The sequence below is a fragment of the Macaca fascicularis genome, chromosome 4, assembly GCF_037993035.2.
Source record: "Macaca fascicularis isolate 582-1 chromosome 4, T2T-MFA8v1.1".
Lineage (NCBI taxonomy): Eukaryota > Metazoa > Chordata > Mammalia > Primates > Cercopithecidae > Macaca > Macaca fascicularis.
The window spans coordinates 29,743,204-29,762,769 of NC_088378.1; the positions used below are offsets into that span (position 1 = coordinate 29,743,204).

Consider the following 19,566-nt stretch of genomic DNA (forward strand, 5'->3'; position numbering starts at 1 on the left):
TAGTCCTTTGTCAAACCTGTTTTGTTGATGTTTTGCTCTTTAAGTTTAACATCAAAGTAAAGTTTAAAATACCCTATTTTAATAATTTTTGATCGAAATTAGTGATTTGAGGGTCATCCAGTCTTTCCTTTCTTATAATTTATCTTGAAATATGCCTGTGTAACTCTTAAGTAGAGGAGTGGATTTAATACTACTATTAGATAGAGTAATTCTGGATAAGACCTGATGAAGTTTTTGGATTTTCTGACCCTGGCCACCTGGTTTTCAGGTGCTTCAGGACAGTTTTATACCAGTTGTTAAATCTAGATTGAATGATTTGTGAAACTTTTTCACAAATGGTTTTGTAAATAATTTATATATGCAAAATTAATATATGTCTATATTAATTTCTTGATCCCTGACAGATCTGGAAAACCAAATGAAAAACTGAATTACCAAAGCAAATTATGCATTCTGTGTACTATTTGTACTGTCTGCAATTTATACTATCCTCTGGGGTGACTGTCATGTGTCATTTGTTACACACTTACTGACTCTTCCTTCCCCTTGTAGTTAGAATGCAACATTTTCTTTAGTATTGCCACACAGGGCTCTCTTCTTACACACTTGCTTGACATTATTTGGCTTTTGTGATTTCCGAGTAGGTCCTTGTATGCTATTGGTTGAAGGTTCTTTGAAAGCATTTTTTCAGGATCAAGGGTTAATTGAAGATATCCGAAATACATCTGTAGTTGAACCAAATGATGTTTTGTGGGAGGTTTACTTTTCCCCTCTGAAAAGGTGTGAGAGAGCCTAGGAGTAAACAGTGAGTAATATAAACACAGACACAGACAGGTGTTCATGTAGGTCACCTCCCCTATTCCCTGGTTGTCATGAAAAGCAGAACTACTGCTCCTACCTCCGCTTTCCTCTTAACCCAGCCTTTCAGAGCAGCAGTAGGAGCCAGCACCACCTCTGTCATCATTCTCAGTGACAATGGATGCAAAGTGTAGAACATTTCTTAGGTCCCATCTCCAGCCTCTGCCCTGGCAATTCTTCACCCTTGAACCTCTGACCCAGAAGCAGAACACCTAGTGTTTGCAATTCACTGCAGTGTATAATCTCTGGCAGGTTTTCTAAGCTTCCTTTACCTTACATTTCTTCAGTTGTTAAATGTGGCTAAAAATAACCAACTAACAAGATGGTTTTGAAGAAGGAGACATTCCAACCAGCCAGAACTGTAGAGAAGCTCAAATGGAACCCAGCAAGGAGGGCCAGAGCTGAACAGCTGGTCCCCTTATTCTCTTTTCCATGGCAGAGGAGATTTGAACCCACTGTATAGCTTTCTCTATTGTGTGCATAGTACACTTTGTAGCTTTTGCGTTCAAGTAAGGAATGAAACCAAGATGGCTGTGAAGATTGAGGGTAATATATGAACTGTGCCTGGCACAGTGAGTACTCACACATTCCTTTAATAACAAATTATTCCTGATCACCTAATTTTCATCTTGACATCCCGCTTTCAGCCCATGAGCTGCTCCTATTGTTCAGATCTGGGAAGAAGGAACAATTGTGACAATCCAAATTGGAATCATATCATTTCCCAAAGACACTTTGCTATAAGCACAATTGGTTAGGCTCTGGGATATAATGAAGTAGAGTTATATAGTCAAAGGGCCTTGAGAAATCTAGCAGCCTTTTATTTAACAGTTGGACCCTAAGCCCATGAAGGTGAAAGGTCCATGATAGGCTGGCTCTATCCCAGGGTACTTTTAGATATATTAATTGGTAATCAGAGCCTCACCACTTGGGTGGCTTGACAAACCGTCATGTCTCAGATTGACGTGCCAGTGATACTGACCCCCTCGGTCCTCAGGGTGGCCAGGCAGGGATTGCATTTGTCAGAGACCTGGGCTGGTCATCTTTAGCTATGATCAGCATCTTACCCCAGGGATGAGTAGAAGTATTATCATCTTTGTGCATGCCTTGGTATGAAAAAGCCTTTTGTAAAACTGATCCAGATTATCTTCACACCAAATATCTGATTTAAAAAAATTCATCTCTAAATATAATTTGACTGCTATGGTAATTTATACTCAAAGGGGTTGAATAACTTCACTGAGATAAAAGTAGGCATGTCAGGATTTGAACTCAGGTCTTCTCCACGCAGAGCTTATGCTCTGCAGTGCTGCCGTGCACCACTTTAGTGGCAAAACGGGGCTTGTAGAACACAGGTCACCTGACCTGCTGCTACTCACAGCATGGGTTGCATAGATTTCTGTGGGCAGTCCTGACAGCTGAACATTAATTTACACCAGTGTAAATTAATTAGGAGAAATGCATCATGGGTTCTAAAGATCTAACTTACAAGTGACCTTTTCAAAAGTAATTTGTTTATAACTTGACAACATCCCATAATCCATGTCTTATCAACTTATTCATCCATAATATGGTTAATGTCAGAGTATCAACCTACCAGGCCAATAGGAAACATGCAGCCTGTAATACTTCACCTGTGTAAGTTGGGGTGTTGCATTACAGTGATCCACTTTACTCCCTAAGATTACATCTTGTCCAAAAAGAGTAGATGCCCATGATAGAAATGAATGCAGAAATAATTCTGTGCAAAAAGCCTTCCTTTGCCCTCTTGGTCAAATACGGAGTCTGAGGTCCAGTGGAAGGCGTCACGTGGATGGATCTGGGTGGTTGATCTGCAGCACTGGTGGAACACAAAGGGGTACGCTCCTTGTCTCCAGCCCCATAGAGGCAGCCTTTGAACCCTAGGAAGCAGCCATCTCTTTGTGGTTTGCCAGTGCCAAGAATGATTATACCACGTGGGTGGAGTGGTGTGATGTGAACTCTTGCCCTTTCTTTAGTTAACTGTAGATTGTTTTTTCCTGCTGGCCAAGGGCTGTTAGAGATTTATCATCTTAAATCATCTTTAGTATGTCTGACATTTGAGGAGAAATTTATTACCCATTGTTGGATTCAGATACTCAGTCATAGCACAGTTTTAATTGTGTTGATACATAAAAAGCAAATAGAACAGTTTTAAGTACTTGCTAAATATTAGCTTTATACTTTCTTAATATTTGGTCATTTTATTCTATCAGTTTCACTATGCGTACTGATTCTAACACAAGTTATTAATAATAGCAGTTGTTGGTACTTTATGAAGTAATTTCACAAGCATTCTGTTTATCCTTAAAATGATCCTACAAATAAATATAAATGCAGGTAATGAATCTGTTGTTCAGGAGGTGAAATAACTTACCCCAAATCACTTAGCCTTTAAATGGAGGTCCTGAGCCCCGAATCCCTGTCTGCTGTGTCTGTATCTCTGAGTGTTATTCTTCATGTTACCTCAGTTTACATTGCACTAAGTATTAGTATCTACTTTGTCCAAAAGGGGGATTAGAACATGCTGTTAGGGCCAAGCATGGTGGCCCATGCCTGTAGTCCTAGCACTTTGGGAGACTGAGGCAAGCAGATCACTTGAGGTCAGGAGTTTGAGACCAGCCTCGCCAACATAGTGAAACCCTGTCTCTACTAAAAATACAAAAATTAGCTGGGCGTGGTGGCACAGGCCTGTAATCCCAGCTACATGGGAGAAACTGAGGCAAGAGAATCACTTGAACCCAGGAGGCGGAGGTTACAGTGACCTGAGATTGCTCCACTGCCCTCCAACCTGGGCAACAGAGCAAGACTCCATCTCAAAAAAACAAAAACAAAAACAAAAACAAACAAACAAAAAAAAAACATGCTGTTAGCATCATAATGTGATAAAAAGAAAAAAAAAATGTATATGGGCGTGGAAGGAGAATGTTACAGTTGACTTTACCAGAAACATTATTGGATTTCAATTTCAAAGCACCATCCATCTGAGATGAAGCGATCCACAGCACTGCTCAAGGACACTGTCTTGCATGATTTCTGTAGCTCTTATTTGTTTATTGCGTTTACAGTCAATCTCCCTGCAAATGGACATCTGGAAGGTGGAGACTCTCCGATCATTCATTGTTCTTTCAAGAATATTCTTTCATTCTTCATGATCATTAATTCAATCGTTCATTATTCTTTCACTATTCAATAGTGGTTGGCATACTGCAAGTGTTAAATACTTGTCGATCAACTGACAGAATATTCAAAACAGTTTCTTTAATGTAGGATATAAAATGGTTTGTGAATTGTAATTTTTATCACAACAAATTTTTCAGTATTCAGCAATTTTATTAATCTTAAAAATATTGAGAATATTTCAAACCCATTTCCTTTGAAAAAGCTGCTAGTACCTTATTTGACAGTATTACAAATTACTAACTAAACTGTTGCATGAGCCGTAATGTTAAGGCTTATGTTTTCTATTTTTTCGATTGAGTTCAGACCAGGCAACTCTTAACTGAATATTTACGAATTGCTTGACATTCATTACTGGGAAAAATATCCATGGTCAAGTTTTATCTGCTAATGTTTTCAGGAAATCATTAACTTTTTTCTAAAGATTAAAAAAAAGGCTTATAAACATTCAGCCATTAATAGTTAGACTCATGCTTTTTGCTTCGTTTTTGAGGAACAGGCTGTTACTTAATTATGTGTAAAACACTACAAGCTGTGGGTTATAACCCATTAGGGTCTCATGAAATCAGTTTAGTGGATACGAAACAGCATTTTTTTTTTTTAATGGAACAGAACAGAATAGATTAGACTGGACTAAGGTGGACTGAAATAGAAGATATCACAATGTGTTGTATGTAGTAAGAATAAATATTCGTTCATGAAAACCGTATTTTAAATGTTTGTAAGTATGTACGTATTGAATCACAGTTTAAATTTTTTTTATTATGGGCCAACATTAAAAAAATGACCCCTTGATTTAGACGATTCTTTGATTGTTAGCATATTGGGAGTGAGGGGTTTTTTATCATTGAAAAATGAATTTATTTGAAAATTATTCATCTAACACACACTGGCTGATTGGCAGCTGTCCATAAAGTGCCCATTCAGTAAGTATACTTTCCCACGGTACGGTTTAATGGGTTCCTATAAACCAATTTCAATGAATAAGCACAAGCGTGTTTCTGTTTAACCTGAAATCCCAGACTGACTGGTCATTCCAAATCCTGATTCAAGAACAGTAAAGTCATCTCACAAAACCCCCAGATGGAACTATTGTGGTGAAACTTGGGAGACTTTTGCTTTTGGACCTCCTGCAGGTTTCTTCTCTGTAGAACTACTTACTACTGTGGGGCTTTGGGTCTAGTTTTCCCCAAAATGGAAATAATAGTAACTACCTTATAAGGTTATTGAGAGGATTGAATGAATTAAAATATATGAAGTCTTTAGAATAATACTTTAAAAAATAAGCACTAAACAATTTTCATGTAAAAGCTTGCTACCTAAATGGCGAATACAGGAATAAATGAGAAAAAATATGAATATATAGATACAACTGTTGGGTAAATTTCAGGGAGTTTATAAATCCCCTAGAACTTGTCAGTAAACCTGCTCTAGTCATATCTTTCAGTGAAAGGTCCAATATTCCAGGCTCCAAGACAGATTCCAGGGAAAGAAAAGTGATTTAAACTGTCTCCTCTCCTCCCCCTCTTTTTTTTTTTTTCCTGAGATGGAGTCTCGCTCTGCCGCCCAGGCTGGAGTGCAGTGACGCAATCTCGGCTCACTGCAAGTTCCGCCTCCCGGGTTCATGCCATTCTCCTGCCTCAGCCTCCCGAGTAGCTAGGACTACAGGCGCCCGCCACCATGCCCGGCTATTTTTTTTTTTTTTTTTTTTTTGTATTTTTTAGTAGAGACTGGGTTTCACCGTGTTAGTTAGGATGATCTCAATCTCCTGACCTCGTGATCTGCCCGCCTTGGCCTCCCAAAGTGCTGGGATTACAGGCGTGAGCCACCACCCCCGGCCTCTTCTCCCCTTTTTATTGGTGTTGCTGACAGCTGAGGAAGACTTCAGCTCAACTGACTCCTGGATTTGGACTTAAACTTGGTACTGTTGGCTTGAAACAACTTGTGTCGTATTGCTGTGGACTGAATGTTTTAATCACCCGCCAAAATTCCTATGTTGAAATTCTAAATCCCCAATGTGATGGTATTTGGAGGTGGCTTTTTGGAGCTAATTAAGTCATGAGGCTGGAGCCTTCATGATAGGATTAGTGCCCTTATTAGAAGAAATACAAGAAAGATGCACACTCTCTCACTACCATGGAAAGACACAGCAAGAAGGTGCCATCTGTAAACCTGGAATTTGGTCCATCCAGGAACCAGATCACTCCAGCATCTAGATCTGGGACTTCCTAGCCTCTGAAACTGCAAGAAATAAATGCTCGTTATTTGAGCCACCCAGTCTATGTTTTTATTATGAGCAGTGCAAACTGAGTAAGACACACATGTATTTGAAACCTTTCATTGCTGGTACAGCGACTCTTCAGCAAGAGAAAATTGAGTTCGGAACCAGAAAATGCTTTCTGTGCTCCCAGCTCTGAAGCTTCATAGTTTATACTTGCAATTAAGCTGTTGGTGATTTTTGTCGAAATTTTCCTTTCTTTTCCCCTAAAATTCACATCTGAAAATTCCAAACAATCTTCACCCCCTCTGCCCTCATACGTCAAGTGCTAATTGCATATCCTCCTACGCATCTTGCTGGATTAGTATTCCTGGGCAGAGCTCAGATATGTCACTTATGTGTTCCTTCTTCTTTCCGGCATTTGAGGTTCTGCACAATATGCTCCTTCCTCCCCTCCTGTCTTTATCTCTTGTTTTGTTTTTCTGTGCATTTCTTATTACACTTTGTCCCCTCAGAACTATGCCTTCTATATACAAAGAACTACTCTTCTCTATACTCTCCTTAAATATAGCAATGTACATATCACTCTGTCACACCCATCTTTAATTGTGACACTGTCTTCTTGAGGCCATTCCTATTTTATTTCTCTCCCCCCACCCAACACACACAACTACATGATCCCTCTCTTGCCACTGGACTGTGAGGGTGTTGGGGGACTTTCTTATGCCTCCTTTGGGGCCGTTAACACTGTTTGTCTTGGGATGCACCCAGTAACACTCTCATCTCTGCCTTATTTGTCTGTTGTCATTTATTGTCAGATCTTTTTTTATGTTTATCTTTCTCACAGGGTCTAGCCCCGTACCCAGCACCTACCAGTCATTCACTATGACTAAATAGCTAACATTTGCTGAATTTACCATGTACCAGAGAGACTGGTGTTCTCATGTAATCTCATAATTACCTTATGGAGTAGGTCGTGTTAACATCCTGACGGCAGATAAAGATGTTAAGCCTATAGATGTTATGTAACTTGCCCAAGGTCACATAACTATGTAGTGGTAGATCCATGTCTCAGCCCAGGTATGCCTGACCTCACAGCCCACACCCTTAAATCATTATGGCTGTATTTGTCAGTAAGCTATGTTGAATTGAATTTTCTAGAACCTATTAGTTCTCAATCTAATTGGGAATCACTGGCCTAAATGACAAAATGGTTAGAAATATCTTTAATAACTAAACGGATATTTTCTGATTGTCAGTACAAAGGTATTAGGAACTTTGGAACAAACTAGAGAAGCTCTACTCTACCAGGGAAACTTGGGAATTCCCTACATACCGGCAAAAAATGTCAGCAGTCTCCTGAACTTACCTTTTTGGAGTGTGGCAAGCATGTCTCTGTTATTGCCTCTCTAGATTCAGAGTTGAAGGCCCCAACAAGCAAAATTCTCCCAGCCTGGTCATTTCTATTGTAAAAGTGAAGACCTGGTTCTTGAGCCAGCAGGCACTTGTTCACACATATTGACTTCCGTTTTTCTTTATCATTTCAAATAAAGTTTGCACAAACAAAATGGTTAGGGCTTCAGGTTTTTTCCGCACTCATTTTTGTGGTGTATTACACCAGTGAACATTCAACAGCCTTGCCTACTTGTTTTAATGTTTTACTTCTCACACATAAATGAAAATGGTAATGAATGAAAAGGAGAGTGGCCAAGGTCTCCAAGACGTAGCAAGATACAGGTTGGTTCATGGTTTGCAAACGTGATTCACCACCAAGTAAAGCCACATCAGATGTGCCAGCAACATGGAGTATGTAGAGTGTTCTAGGCCCGAGAAGAGAAGATGAGTTAGTTGGATTGGGGACCTCCTGGGTCTCTTCCCAAAGCAAGACAGGATCTAGTATCTAAGAATATGGTGGAGACCAAGAAAAGGGTCTTTTCTCAATAATTCTGCTGTCAGAACCATGCAACTGATTTTATTTGGAGAGTCAAAAATGACTTTTAGGTGGGGACATCATGGACTGAAATGATAAATGTAGCTTGACGGTCGTGAGACAAGAATTGTTCAGGTGTGGAGAACGGAGAATATGAAGTAAATTTAAATATAGAAGAACCAGAGAACAAGACTATTAATTACAACAATGAAAATGTTATATGGTATTTCTTAGTGTACTTACGGAATACTTGACAGACTAGATGGCCAAACTTTGACCATTTAAACTTAGGAAGCAGTTAAATTAGAGGCTATTTATTCATGTTTTAAATTTTAAAACTCAGTGATTTTTCTAAATCATTCTACGTCTTTTTAAAATACAATTTGCACATACATTTTCTGAACAAATCTGTTCTACAAAGAAGGATAGGATCAAAATTGATTGGCCCAGTGCGATGGCTCATGCCTGTATTCCCAGCACTTTGGGAGGCTGAAGCAGGTGGATCACCTGAGGTCAGGAGTTCAAGACCAGCCTGGCCAACATGGTAAAACCCTGTCTCTAATAAAACTACAAAAAATTAGCTGGGCGAGGTGCTGGATGCCTGTTTTTCGAGCTACTCAGGAGGCAGAAGCAGAAGAATCGCTTGAACCCAGGAGGCGGACATTGCAGGGAGTTGAGCCATTGTACTCCAGCCTGGGTGACAAGAGCGAACTCCATCTCAAAAAGAATTTTAATTGATCAGCCAGACACAGTGGCTCACACCTGTAATCTCAGCATTTTGAGAGGCCTAGGTGGGAGGAGTGCTGGAGACCAGGAATTTGAGACCAGCCTAGGCAACGTAGTGAGACCCTGTCTCTACAAAAAAAAAAAAAAAAAAAAAAGCCAGACATGACAGCACATGCCTGTAACCCTAGCTACTCAGGAGGGGAGGTGAAAAGATAGCTTGGGTATTGGAGGTTACAGTGAGCTATTACCATGCCGTTCCAGCCTGAGCAACAAAGCAAGATTCTGTCTCAAGAAAAACCCCACAATTTTTTATAAAGCCAAACCACACATAAAATTGATTGATCTTACTTTTGAATATGTGGAGTGACTTAAATCAAATCACTGTCATGGATAATTTGAGTGAAGTTATTAACCATTCCATTAATTTTTCCTGTGTATGTGAGAATATATTACTGTTGATTATGGCACCTGTGGTGCACGTACATCATGATTTAGAGCTAGAAGAGCTTTTGTTATAGAAGTTGCTTAATACATAATATAAAGCAGATGAATTTTGATATTTCAGATTAATTTTGTTAGCACAGCAGAAAGCTGAATGGTAATTTGGTTATTTTATTTTCAGAAGGTAATTGCAGCAGATGCTGGTAAGGTCACTGGGGACTGAGCAATTTCCATTTCAGTGGCTCCATCATCTTTTTTTCTTTTAAGGGAGTTGGACAGGGAGGTAGTTCCTTCTACTGTGCCAAGTCAACTGCTGTCACTAGACAATGAGAGAAATTTAATTTTTTTAAACCACAACTCTAAGTTTATATAATCTGGATATTTTTATTTTAGAAGGGTAGATATATTTTAAATGTAAAAACAGGTATATACACACACATACATATATATGCAAACATATTTTTCTTTGAAAAGAGTATGGATTTTTAAAATATAAAAATTAGTTGAAAGCCCACATATATTCATATTTAAGCACACTTTATAAGAAATGACATTATTTTGGCTGGGCTCGGTGGCTCACACCTGTAATCTCAGCACTTTGGGAGGCCAAGGTGGGTGGATTGCCTGAGCTCAGGAGTTCGAGACCAGCCTGGACAACACAGTGAAACACCGTCTCTACTAAAATAAAAAAAAAAAAATGTAGCCGGGCGTGGCGGCGTGCATCTGTAGTCCTGGCTACTCAGGAGGCTGAGGCAGGAGAATTGCATGAACCTGAGAGGCGGAGGTTGCAGTGAGCCAAGATCCCACCACTGCACTCCAGCCTGGAAGACAGAGCAAGACTCTGTCTCTAAAAAACAAACAAAAAAAAGAAATGTCATTATTTTAATGAATCATTGAAAATATAAAATAATAAAATTAATTGGGTTACAAATCCAACATATGTAATCTTTACCTCCTTCTTCCTGTTTGTTTTTAATGCATAGGAAAACTTTTCTGGGATTTTGAATAAAGACCATTTTGGTTTTTATATTAGCTGATGCAACTAGATATTTAAGGCTTCTCCCAGTTGTTTCATGTAATTAAATGTAAGAATTTATGTAATATTCTTTATGTTATGAGGAGAAACATATGCATTGCTTGCATCTCAAAGAGACCTTATGTGCCTGTGCCTATTAAGCCCAGAGGGTAGATTAGTGAACAAAACAAATATGATCCTTGCCAGTACAGGGAATACTTTTCACAAATACATTGTCTTAGTTCATTTTGTGTTGCTTTAACAGAATGTCACAGACTGGGTAATTTATAATGCACAGAAATTTATTTGGCTCACAGTTCTGGAGTCTGGGAAGTCCAAGAACATGGTGCCAGCATTTGACAAGGGCCTGCATGCTGTATCACCCCATGGTGGAAGGTGGGAGGGCAAGAAAGGGTGAGAGTGGGCCGGGCACGGTGGCTTATGCCTATAATCCCAGCACTTTGGGAGTCTGAGATGGGTGGATCATCTGAAGTCGGGAGTTCAAGACCAGCCTGACCAACATGGAGAAACCCTGTCTCTACTAAAAATACAAAATTAGCTGGACGTAGTGGTGCACACCTGTAATCTGGAGGCTGAGGCAGGAGAATTGCTTGAACCCTGGAGGCAGAGGTTGCGGTGAGCTGAGACCTGCGCCATTGCACTTCAGCATAGGCTACAAGAGCGAAACTCCATCACCAAAAAAAAACAAAACAAAACAGAACAAAAACAAACATTGGTGAGAGTGAGCAAGCAAGAAAGCAAGAGAGGGCCAAACTCCCTTTTTTTGTTTTTTGGATTTTTTTTGAGGCAGAGTCTCGCTCTGTCGCCCAGGCTGGAGTGCAGTGGCGCGATCTCAGCTCACTGCAAGCTCCTCCTCCCAGGTTCACACCATTCTCCTGCCTCACCCTCCCGAGTAGCTGGGACTACAGGCCCAACTCACTTTTATAAAAATGCACTCTTCTGATAACCAGCACACTCCCACAATAATAACATTTATCCATTAATGAGGATGGAACCCACCTGGCCTAATCACCGCTTAACAGTGCCACCTCTTAATTCTGTCACAATGGCAATTACATTTCAACATGAGTTTTGTAGGGAATATTCAAACCATAGCAGACAATAAAGAAGAACATAAAATCCATATGTCATTATAAATGGCTGTATTTGCTATGAGGGAAAACAACAAGACATCATAAAAGAGAAGTGCAGGAGTGGTATCCACTTTAGACACAAGTTATGTTCAAGGACCTTTGGAGAAAAGGTCCTTTAATACTTTAAAGGTCATTTAATACTCATGTGTTAATGACTTTTAATGATCTTGGGTACAAGCAGGAGTTCACCAGGTAATCTGTATGTTTAGGAGAAGGGATAGGGAGAGAGGGAAGGAAGGGAATATTCTAGGTGAATATTCCTTTTAAGGATGAAAAGTCCTTAAAGTGACAAAAAGCTTGGCAGCTCCCTGGATCTGCAGGATGGCCAGTGTTCTTGAACACAGTGCTTTTTTGGGAGAAATGCACAGGCAATGTGAAGAGGTAGGCTGAGGCAGGTCATGCAGGGCCTTTTTGGCCATGTTTAGGAATTTGGATTGATGGATGCTAGATGGATGGAGCTAGATGGATGGAGGTGCCATTAACTGGAATGAGAAAACTGGAAAAACAACTATTTTGAGAGGGTATCTCAAGAATTTAATATGTTAAGTTTGAGATGCTTACAAGACAACCACTAAATACACAATTGGGTATGTGTAAATCTGGAGTGAAAACAGGATCTGGACTGAGATGGAAATTTCAGAGTTGTTGGCCTCAGCCATGGGAAAGGATGAGATCATATAGGGAGGGCATATAAAGTGAAAAAAGAACAGAACTAAGGAATGGGAACAGAATTGGGAAATTCCACCATTTGGTGGTCTAGTAGAGAAAGAGAAGTAGGATGAAATGCAGAAGAGATAGAATCCCTGCAGCTGAGAGAAGAGAGAATTGCAAGGAATGAGTGATCAGCAGGTTTGCAAGTAGCTGAGAGGTAAATTAAGATGAGGACTGCAAAGTATCCATTAAGATCGACACTTGGAGGTCGCTGATAATCGATTAGATAAAAGCAGTTTCAGCACAGTGGTGGGAGAAGCCAGTTTGATGTGAATAGGAGGTAAGGGAGTGAAGACCAAGCTTCTAGGCAATTCTTTTGGGAAATTGGCTGGGCAAGGAAGCCAAATATTCAGGCCTTGGCAAGAGGAAGATGTGGGAGTCAAGGAATGGTGAGATTTTGAAGATGGAAGAGGAAGATGAGGTATTAGAGCATGCTTGTTGGCTAATGAAGATGGTCCATTAGAAAGGAATCCCTCAGGGATGTCTGCTTGAAGGCTGACGGTTACATAATGCCATGAGGATATTAACAAAGCAGTGAGGCAGGCGAGGAGCCATACTGGGATACATGCACCTAGACTGGCTGTCTAGGGCCTGTAATATGTTTTAGGTTTACTTGTGCGGATTGGTGGCACTGTGGGCTCTCTTTTTTGATTGCACACTCATGCTGTGCTAGGAGATTTACAAATATGACCTCACTATGGTATTAGTTTTCTCATTTTTATAGGCAAGGAAACAGGTTTGGAGTGGTTCAATAACTCCCCAAGTTACACAGCTAGCAAATAATGAAGCCAGAGTCTCTTCCTACTTGTATCTAATTCCAAAGCCTTTATTCTTAACTACTACCTCCAAAGTGCCCTTTAAATGGAATGTAAAAATAATTAGAACATTCTCTTTCATAAGAGAATTTTTAATTGTAATATCTTAGATGAAAACATGAATTTAGAAATTTTAGAATTTATATTTAAATTTTTAATCTCTAAAAATAAAATTTAAAAGTGTAGACATTTTTCCATAAAAAATTTTTATAACCATTGGTAGCAAATTATTACAGTATGTCCTCTTTATAATCCATGTCCAAAAGTATTCGAGCTCCTGTCTTAATTTTTTTTAGTAGAACTTTTACATATTATTTTAAGGGACAGATGTACAATGCTAGGAGTTAGAGCACCTTGGTGGTATTAAGTTTTAACTTATTAACAGGAATTTTTAAAATAAACTATGTGACTGAATTTTAATATATTAGTGTATTAGTGTAGTCATGCTGTTATAAGTGAGGACCGGCCGGGCGCGGTGGCTCAAGCCTGTAATCCCAGCACTTTGGGAGGCCAAGACGGGCGGATCACAAGGTCAGGAGATGGAGACCATCCTGGCTAACATGGTGAAACCCCGTCTCTACTAAAAAATACAAGAAACCTAGCCGGGCGAGGTGGCGGGCGCCTGTAGTCCCAGCTTCTCGGGAGGCTGAGGCAGGAGAATGGCGTAAACCCGGGAGGCAGAGCTTGCAGTGAGCCGAGATCACGCCACTGCGCTCCAGCCTGGGCGACAGAGGGAGACTCCGTCTCAGAAAAAAAAAAAGTGAGGACCAATCATGTCTGTTTTAAATGAAGGATGCTAATCTTAAGGCTGTAAGCAGTGACATCTGTGTAGGAACTTGATATGCAATGGTTTGTTGAGAATAGTTGGGTGTGCTGCAGCATCCTCTCCTACGGAGGAAGCCACTAGCAAAGACGTTCCTGTGTGTTTTCAAGTAAACAACCTGTGGTGAAGTGGTTATGTCTGTGTAGATCTGATAACAACTAGCAAATTTCTTTTCCTGCATTCACAATTCTAATTTAGTGCACTGTCTCACAGTGGCTTCAGCTTATAGTCATATCATATGAGGAACTTCCGTCCCCCTCTAAGAGTATAGAAGTACCAGGTAATATAATGCCCTGGGATCCCAGAAGTAATTGAGACATTAGAAAGAAAACACAGCATTTTCTTTTCCAAGTGTCAGGTTCATGTTAACTTGGTATTTTTCTTCTTCCACTTACCGCCTTAATACAGGCACCGTGCCTAATTTCAGAATTATAAATCTTTTAGTCGAAATACAGAGGTCATGCTAGATTTGGAATCTCCACTGCCTTTGACAAATAGAACGTTTTCAGCCTGGACTTGAACTTTTCGAACTATAACAATGTCTCAAGGACCCTCAAGGCTGCTCATTTCTTGTCTGAAAAACTCTTGTTAGTGGGAAGTTGTTTTTAAATCTTTGGTTAAATTTTATTTCCTTTCAGCTTACTCTATTTATTCCGTGTTACTTCGAATCCATACAGAATAAATCCAATCCATCTTTCATATATTATCATTGCATGTGTTTAAAGACGACATCATGTTCTCCCTGAACCTTTTCCAGGATGAGTATCATAAGTTTCTAAATCTCTCCACCTAAGATGGAGTTTTCAGATTCTTTGCCATCTTAATATGACCTGATTAATGCAAGTATAAGAATATTAGGCCAGGCAAGGTGGCTTACACCTGTAATCCCAGCACTTTGGGAGGCTGAGGTGGAAGGATTGCTTGAGGCCAGAAGTTCAAGATCAGCCTGGGCAACATAGTGAGACCCTGTGTCTACAAATAATTTTTTTAAATTACCAGGCATGGTGGTGAGCGCCTGTAGTCCCAGTTACTGGCAGCGACCTAGGGGTTGGGGCACTGAGGTGGGAGGATTGCTGGAGCCCGAGATGTCAACGCTGCAGTGAGCTTTAATCATGCCACTGCACTCCAGCTTGGGTGACAAAGTGAGACCCTGTGTCTATATATATATTTTTTATGTGTGTGTGTGTGTGTGTGTGTGTGTGTGTGTGTGTGTGTGTAATTATCCTTTACTTTTATTAAGAAAGCATCACATTTCATTATTATGTTCACAGCAATTATGCTCATAGTGAGGGGGGAGAAGTGTTTTTTCATCTGAATTGGAATTTTGTCTTGTTTGTTTTCTATTATTCTATTTTCCAGGAATTTCGAAGCCTGATTTTTAACATTGAACATATTTTCTCCCTGGATTGCATAAGATATGCAACTTGAATAGTGTGTATTATGTTCTTATCCAAGAAGTTGATTAAAAGGCTGAATTGGAAAGCTTTATGCATTATGGCGTATTAGTACCGTCAGTACATGAAATAGTTATCGTTAAGTATTTCAGTTTGCTATAAATCAATTTTCTCTAGGTTAACCAAATTCTCTAGTCCAGCTGCTTCCATCTTACCTTAAGAAAGGTAGTGACATTTTCAGGGGCCTTAGTGAAATCTTTCTATACTACCTCCTGTGACTGGCCCATCAATATGCCAAATCTAGCCCAACCAAAACAGATAATTATGTTCATTTAGAGTCACTCGTTTTAGTGTACCTCTAGTGGTTCCTGGAAGTCAATAATTTATCTTCAAATAATCACAAATGATTAATGAGCTATCAGTTTATTTTTCTGAAAGTTGATATCAAGCTACTCAGAGCATTTCCAAATTTGGCATTTCTTTTGAAAACCAGGTTGTTGTTTTTTTTTTTCCTACTTCCGATTTTCTTTCTCTGTGATTCTTCTGAGATTACTGGTAATGCTACTGCAACTCAGAGGGTTGCTTTAACAGGACTAGAGACTTCATCCTGGATTTCACTTTCTTCTTAGCCATAGATATGTCATCCTTTTTAGTTTTTTGCCTATTCTCTTTGCTAAAGCTGAAAATAGGATTGAACTGGACCTGTTTTCTCTTTCTTACAGCTTAACTTCACCCAGTGGGCCTATTGCTTCTTGCCTCTTCAGCCTCTCAGCATCCTTATAATTTTCTCATTACTTTTCCTTTGCATTGTTTACAAACTTCTGCTCATGCTGAGCTTTCACTTTCTATGCTTGTTCCTATAGACTTCTGTCATTTGCTTTTTGCTTTTGTTTGAGCTCTATTATGTGCCTTCTCGCACTCCCCTATATGCCTACCCATTAGAAACTTGAGTTTATTTGTTTCTCTATTTGTTTCTTGAAATGCTTTCAGCGTTGGTTCTTCCACAGACTCATTTGTGGTGGAGTTGACAGAATTTTTTTGGAAGAACATATTATCCCTCGTGAGCCATTTCTCTTATAGTCTCTGGCCATGAGATTGTACACATTCCATGTCCTTGCAAACATTTGTAGGAATGCACAATCTGATGTAATAACAAAATGCTTATATAGTAGCAGCAATGGGATAAATACTAGAAACGAGGTGACTGCCAAGTGATAAGGGTATAGAGCAGAAGAAATGACTGTTGAAAAGATGCTGTATGTCATAAAAGAGGTGACTTGGCTGTCTTGAGATGTGAGTGAAAGTTTGCTATGAGGAAGGAAGAGAGTTTCAGGCAGAGAAGAGACAGTGTGCAGATGCATGGGCCCATGTTAGTGCATGGGATTTGCCTGTGACTGGGAGACTGAGAGAGATTCCTTATAATCTTTGAGAGAAGTCCATCGTTTGGGTCAGTTCTTTTTTTTTTTTTTGACACAGAGTGTCACTCTGTTGCCCAGGCTGGAATACAATGGTGCAATCTCGATTCACTGCAACCTCCGCCTCCCAGGTTCAAACAATTCTCCTGCCTCAGCCTCCCCCAGTAGCTGGGACTACAGGTGGGCGCCACCACTCCTTGCCAATTTTTGTATTTTTAATAGGGACGTGGTTTCGCTATGTTAGCCAGGCTGGTCTCGAACTCCTGACCTCAGATGATCTGCCCACTTTGGCCTACCAAAGTGCTGGGATTACAGGCGTGAGCCACCATGCCGGACTTGTTTGCATCAATTCTTTCACAGTGTTATCTGCTGTATACTTCTGTATCCTCCTCTTGATCGACAGTTAAAATCTTCACCTAGAAAATAAGAAGAAACATCATTGATCCAGATCTACAAGATTTCTACCAAGAATTTCAAAGGCACTAGGGAATCATTTCAGGTTTCTTCTGCGACAGTCAATCTCTTGATCATGTGTCTGGACAATTTCCTCTTGAGTGATGGTTATGATAATTTTTAGGAGGCTCTCTACCACTTTGTCATTTTGTATGCTAAACCTGCCTAACCCTACCCAGCTCAAATCTTGGTTGCTTTTGTTCCCCTGCTAGGGAGCCTGCAAATACTTTACTCTCTTTTAACTACTTAAAGGCTTAACAAAACAAGCAGTAAATTATTTTATTATTTGCTGGGCAAGAGGACACATACAGGTTCATTGGTAATGCTACTTAGAGATTGAAGTTTGCACCCTGGATAGGGGAAATGAGCTTGCAGCCTGGATAGAGGAAATGAGTCCATAAGGCCACAAATGATTGGTTTTAACTAGTTCAATTTTTCATGGGGCAGTGAAGGCCCTTAAGGGCCTAGCATACCAAGGATGCTCAAAGACCACAGTTTTATATAAGCTTTGGCTGGTGGGCTGTTCCAAATTCACAGCCAGTTACAGTGAAACACAGCGCCAAGCTTACCTGCTGGGGAAGTGCTGCTACAAAGTGGATATTCTTTGGCAGGACACGGGTAGAACCGCTGGATCTCTCAGCCACCTTGTTATTTTCTGCAGCCTCGGCTGCTCTGGATTTCAGGTCTGTGGGACATCGCCACTGTTGTGTCACAGCATGGCATGGTCTCCAGATCTCCTTTCTCCCCTGCCGTGTGTTCTGCCCACCAAAATCCTGTTACTGGTTTCAGTTTCTCTCTGGAACTTCAGAATAGTTTTCTTTCTTGCATATTAGGTAAGTTATTTTTCAACTTCCAGAAATTATGCTTAATGAAACATATATTCAAAATAAAACTTCTGCTCCAGTTTGTGTTGCTGCAGAGTGAAACTATTGGCACTAGAAATTTGTGAATTTGAAGTCATAAATTGTGAGTGATTTGCATTGTTTAACCTCATCAAAGAGAAAATGAGAAATTAAGAAAAAAGTGGAAACCAGGACAGATAAATTTGCTTGTTATGAAGATCACACATAAAACAGTTGAGTAGGCAGACAACTAAAACTCTTGGAAATAATGGGGCTGGCTGGGCTTGGTGGCTTACACCTGTAATCCCAGGACTTTGGGAGGCTGAGGTAGGCGCATTACTTGAAGTCGGGAGTTTGAGACCAGCCTGGCCACATGGTGAAACCCTGTCTCTACTAAAAATACAAAAATTAGCCAGGTGTGGCAGGCTCCTGTAATCCCAGCTACTCGGGAGGCTGAGGCAGGAGAATCACTTGAACCCAGCAGGCAGAAGTTGCAGTCAGCTGAGATCACACCACTGCACTCCAGTGTAGGTAACAGAGCAAGATTCTGTCAAAAGGAGAGGAGAGGGGAGGGGAGGGAAGAGGAGGGGAGGGGAGGGGAGGGGAGGGAAGAGGAGGGGAGGGGAGGGAAGGGGAGGGGAGGGGAGGGGAGGGGAGGGGAGGGGAGGGGAGGGGAGGGAAATAAATGAGGCTGATGTCTTCTTTCAATCAGGGTGGCAGCAAGAGGTGCTTTAGAGGCTGTGGCCTCTCTCTCCATTCCCCTGTGCCATTGCCATCAGCATGTTCCACAGGCCACCCCAAACAAACATGTAGTTCTAGGAGTCAGATTGCTTAGCCGATGCAGCTTTAAGACATACCCCTGCCCTCCTCTCACTCCTCCAAAACTCAGTTTTGCCCCTAACTTCTAACTGCAGAGAAATTTTAAAGTTAACACTAGCTTAAGTAAGACCCTTCTTCCCTTTGTCTCTTCCTTCCTTTTTGTTGGTTCCACAGTGTTGTTTCCTCTGAGAAATAATAATAAAATTTTTAAAAATCGTCATGTTAAACTGCAAAACTTTTATTATTTTTTAAAAATCATAATGCCTGCAAAAACATTTGGTAGGTAGGATTATTAAGATGTGACAAATGATCTTTAAAAATAAGATGTACTTTCATACACAGTGGAAGAGTATTAACAGAAATATGTGGGCGGCTTATTTATTTTTGTTTTTGTTTTAATAAAAACAAATGTTTGGTTTTAACCATAAAAAAAACTCTCATGATACATTTGTGTGTCTGAAATCATCACTAGAGAAAACTAAAGTGACTTTAAAATGTAAATAATACTTATTAAATACATGTGAACATAGTGTAATTAATCCCTTGTAGATAAAAGAAAATTCTTTAAAGTTTGATTAAAAAACTGAAGATTTTTGTTCATCAAATAATCTCCATATGATCTAGATCCATTTATTTACTTAGTTGTTTATTTTTATAGAGATTTAGGGATGGAAAATATCTTAAAAACAACCTAAGCTAACTTCTTGGTAGAGGTGAGCTACTGAGGTCTTAAGAGGTTGTTATTTAACCAAGG

General features: G+C 40.0%; 1 protein-coding gene across 36 annotated transcripts in view; it reads left to right on the forward strand.

The window, feature by feature from the left end:
* NCOA7 (nuclear receptor coactivator 7) overlaps positions 1–19,566 on the forward strand; it is a 150,539-nt gene that overhangs the window by 29,556 nt on the left and 101,417 nt on the right. The window lies entirely within an intron of this gene.